Source organism: Vigna unguiculata, chromosome 6 (assembly GCF_004118075.2).
Source record: "Vigna unguiculata cultivar IT97K-499-35 chromosome 6, ASM411807v1, whole genome shotgun sequence".
In the NCBI taxonomy this organism is placed as follows: domain Eukaryota; kingdom Viridiplantae; phylum Streptophyta; class Magnoliopsida; order Fabales; family Fabaceae; genus Vigna; species Vigna unguiculata.
This window is the reverse complement of record NC_040284.1, coordinates 12,726,700-12,731,785: the sequence shown is the minus strand read 5'-3', so window position 1 is coordinate 12,731,785 and position 5,086 is coordinate 12,726,700.

The window sequence follows — 5,086 nt, the reverse complement described above, 5'->3', positions numbered from 1 at the left end:
GGTAATTGAAGTGGTGATAAGGCAAGCCATTCGTGATCAAAGGAAGCTTCCAATTTCAAAAGTTAAGCAAGGAAATTTTAGGTTAGGGGAGTTGAACCTAATTTTGGTATCGTTGAATTGTTTGCATGATTTTGATGCATGTGTACTATGAATTGCGTTGCCAATCTGTTGCGAATCATAATCTGATTTCTTTACTGTTGTATGATTCAAATTCGAAATTGGTGATCAGTTGAGTCTAAATTATACCATAAGTGTTGTGCATTGTTCCTAATTGTTGTTATTGATATTTTTTATGTATTTTGGACATTGGTGGCTATTGTTTCGTGCGTAAATAGTGTAGGAGTCTGCAATTCTCTCTCAAGTGAGCTAGGCTCGCCTAGGCGAGATTAGCAAAGACTCAATCACTGGTTCTACTCGAGCGACTCGCTTAGGCGGAGAATTCTAGTCTGTGCGATAGGCCATCTCGCTTAGGCGAGTGTGCCTCGCCTAAGCGAGAACTCGTGAGTATTGGGAGGTTTGGCTTGAGCATCTCGCTCAGGCGTTAAATGTTGTTTTGGGCGAAAGAGCGTCTCGCTTAGGCGATAGCCTCTCGTCTAAGCGGGAATTCAAGGACTAATGTGGTGCGTTGTGTAACTCGCCGCCTAGGCGAGATACTTTTAGTTTAGGGCGAAGGATGGTCTCGCCCAAGTGAGAAGGAGCTCACTCAAGCGAGAGTTCGCGGACTGCTGCTGTGCAACTTACTCGCTTAGGAGAGTGAGCCTAGCTTAAGCGAGATACGCTTGGGTGTTTGGACGAAGGTTTTTAGCATAAGAGAAGAGGAGTACAATGGTGTATTTCCATGCAATCAATAGTGTTGTATTTAGATTGGTTTGTGTTTGATTTGTGATGCGTGGTCTACAAGGCTTTTAGGATACGCTAAAGGTTGCCTTACTAGTGTGCCTTGAGTTGAGCTCGGAACGTATCCCTTGAGTTGAGCTCGGGATAGGGGTTAAGCACATGACATTCCTCGAGTTGAGCTTGGAATGGCATCCCTCGAGTTGAGCTCGGGATGGTAGATGAACACGAGGAACCCTTGAGTTGAGCTCGGGTTTGCGAGTGTTGCCGGTGTGAATGTGCTGGTTGTGGCCAGTACAGACGGGTCCAACTAGATTGCCCTCCTCAGTAGTAGCTGACGAGTTTGGTAGTCTTGGGACATTATGACTACGTTTGTATTTGGGAACTCCACCTGACATTACGGTGTGTGATCCGTTACATGGTTTCCCGCACGTGCTCTATTAGTTGTCGCCGATAGGTATGGCAACAAGAGACCTCGAAGTAGTCACTAGAAGATGTAGAACATGAATGTCATGGTTGTGGCCATGGGATATGGAATCAAATGAGGGAATTCCTCTGGTGTGATTGTATAATATATAAATATAACTATGTTTTATATATGTGTATATTTATATGTTTATTCTATTAAGCTCACCCTATCTGATTGTGGTTGGTGATGATCGTGTACGCGGTACACGTGAGCAGATGATGTTGTTGCATGTGGTTCTAGTGAGGCTTAGCTACGGAGCGGGGATAGCTTGGGAGTTTTCTTTAGTTTATGGTTTCGAAATAAAGTTGTAAACTCTATGGATGTTTTATATTATTTGGAGTTTTTTTGTAATTTATAAATTTTGGATTATTATTTATCTATTAAAGTTTTAAATTTCTCGCGTTTTTTGGGAAATGATGTTTAATTAAATGACAAGTATTTAGTATTTTCTTCATTTTATTATTTAAACTCGTAATATCTTGACGAGATGTTACAATAACTCCTATTCAATTGTACTACATCTGACTTGGTGCGCCAATAGATCACCCAGATGAATAAATCTTTTAAGACTTGATCTTTCACCACGTACATAATGTTGACAAAAAGAAGATGAACATCTTCCTTCAATAAGGAGTTTTGATGATGATGATGATGACTTATGAAGAAGTATGGAAGATTAATGATGATGTATGGAAAAATGTTGAAGACTTAAAGAATGCTTAGATTCAAGAGATATATTGAAGAGGTAACGGTTTAGTTGTTTAGGTCTTGTAATTTGTGTATGTTATGTAAAATAGTTAAATTAGTATGTCAAAAGTCCAAAGGAAAAACTCATTAGAATAATCAATTATTCTTAGTGATAATCGATTATCCCAGTTAAAAGTGATTTTTGAGAAAAACCTCTATGATAATCGATTATCACTAATGTTAATTGATTATCACTATTGTTAATCGATTATCACCTAATGATAATAGATTATCCTGGTTGATAATAAATTATCACAGCGAGAAAGATGTTTATAAAAGTTTCTGTGATAATTGATTATCATAAGTGATAATCGATTATCTATAGTAGTTATGACTTAACTTTTCATATTCTTAACTTAATTTTTGTAAGACCCACTGAATTTAAATAATTAAATAAATAATTATTTAATAAATGCAGGTAGGAGAAGCCTTTATGGCATTAAATGTTAACCTTTATAATGTGGAAAAGTACTAGCTCAAGTGGTTGAGAGTACTTTATATGTGTAAGAGGACTTGGGTTCAAGTCTTATGTATGCCAATGGTGTGTTATTTAATTTTATTATTTTTAATGATGTGTTTGGAGCGTGACTTGGTTGAGTTAGTTGTGCACTTCAATTGCAATTGTGTGGGGATGGGTTCAAACCTTGGTTTGAACAAAACTAACTTTCTTTTTGCTAAACATTATTTTTGGCAAGGATGTGAAGAGGCCTAGGAAAACCTAGGAGGCAACCAAGGTGGGTTGTAAAAACACTTCTTAATGAGCCTTGAAAGCCAATTAAAACCAATTTGAATGCTAATTTCGTTTTTGAACCATAACCCATCATTAAGGGCTTGGGTAATTGACCAAGGGAGTAGAAGGAGAGTGTGAAAAGAAGGAGTTCATGTGGACTGTGTAGGGGAGGGTTTCTGAGCATAAAATTGAACCTAAAGAGAGTGGGTGAGTCTGATTTGGGTGGAGACAAGGGTTTGGAATCGTAAAGGGGCATTGAAAGGGCAATTGAGCAACGAATATCCAGGTTAGGGTAGTTCTTACTGTTTGTTTTCATTCTGCTATTGTATGAATATATGTTCTGAATCATAATGGAAGTGTAGAACCTGTTCATTCTCGTGTTCTTCCCATTTCTGGATTTTTCCAGAAATCGCTTGGTGATAGTTCATGCGTCGCAAGGCGACACATGTGTTTAAGCCTATTTTTCTGGATTTTCCTTGAACCGCCTGGCAGCTATGCGTGGCCCGCCAAGCGACGCCACTTGTTTTGGCTTGTTTCTGGTTCGTGGTGAGTTTTGTGATATTTGTGTTGCTGGAATTAATTTTGTATGTGTGTATAAATTTATTGAAAGAAGAAAAAATGATGTGAATTGAATGTTGTGCGAAATTGGCATGATTTGGAATTCCATATGGGGTTAGGGTTTATGGGGTGTTGAGATAATGAAATATTGTGTCGGGTTTGATTTATTGGGTTGCTTGTATGATAATGGTATGGAAATAAACTAACATAGACTCGTGTGATGTCACCACTCATATTTTAGATTAAAAACGCGAATTGGAATTGGTAGTATAAGTGGGGTGTATGGAAGTCACGATTGGTGCGAACAGGCCGAGGCAGAACCCAGTTTTTTTCACGCACCGCCTGGCGATGCTGAGGCTGCCGCCAGGCGCCCCATCAGACCAGCAGAAAAGTTGTTTTGTGTGTGTTCGTATGTTGGGAGTGGTTGATTGGGTGAATTGAATGCGTCGTTGTGTGTGATAGACTGTGATTAGTATGCATGATACGGTTAACAGGTTGAATTGTAATGTGGAGTGTGGAGTAGAAGGTGCATTAGAGTTAATTAAATATATTCTAAGAACTGAGAAAATGATAGGTGCAAAGTGTGTAAAAGTGTTTATCAAATTTATATTCACGAATGGATTATGGAAAGTGATGTCTTGAAGTGATTAAGATTATGAGCATCCATACTTGTGTAGTTTAAAAGTATATATACATTATTCACCATCTTGATGGCATGATATACCTAATTGTTGATTAGTATGGATATAAGAATTGGATTATATTGAGTAGAATAAGATAGAGTTCAATTCAGTACATGAAAGAAAACATGGTGTGTATAAAGGAGAATAATTGTCTTATTAACTTGATTAAAATGTGTGCATTGTGATTGAGTCATCGTAGTATAAATGGATAATTGTAAAGGTGATGTGAGTTGGAAATGTGTAATTTGAGGTCCCTTAGGACCTATTTAATGTGCCAAAAACCAGTAGCAATTTCGCTATTGGTGCGGCTCCTAGCGGCGAGGGCAAGCGGCTAGGTGATATTAACCTAAAACAGTGGAAGTGGTCCCTGTACGCGTGAGGCACCTGGCGGCAGTATGGGTTCCGCCAGGCGAGAAAAGGTGTAGTAGAAGCCCTGATGGTGCATGGCGCCTGGCGGCAAGCTTGAGGTCTGCCAGGCAGTGACGATGCAACAAAATTCCTGGATGGCACTTGGTGCCTAGCGGTGTGAGATGCCCGCCAGGCCGTCTAGAACCAGATTTCGCCTAGCGGCGTGAGATGCGCGCCAAGCGGTTTTGGTGCAGTTATGGTGTGCAAGGAAAGGTTTCTACACAACTTTAGGTGATGTTCATGATGCGAGGCTTTGGCTGGGAGGGCAGTTATGAGTGCATCTCGTATTGGGGTAACACGTGACCATTCTAGGTTGTAGCCTAGTGGTTTAGGAAGTCCAGTGGAGTGTGCGAGTTGTGGCTCGTACGACGAGGTTTCGGATGATTGCTCTCTTCAGTGCATCTGATAGAGTTTTGGTAGTCTGGGGACAACTACAAACTTATGTTTGTTTTGGGGAGCTCCACTTGGTGTCACGGTGAGATGTTGTGGCAAAGTTATTCCCACGTGTGGACTATCAGGTGGTGGGCTGTAGTTGGAGGGGCGAGTAGACACTCGTGCAGCAAAGATTGATCATTGATCTCACCTAAAGAGTATAGAAATGATAGACGTCTAATACAAGTATTGGAAATGGATAACTAAGGAAAAGGAGAAAAAAAT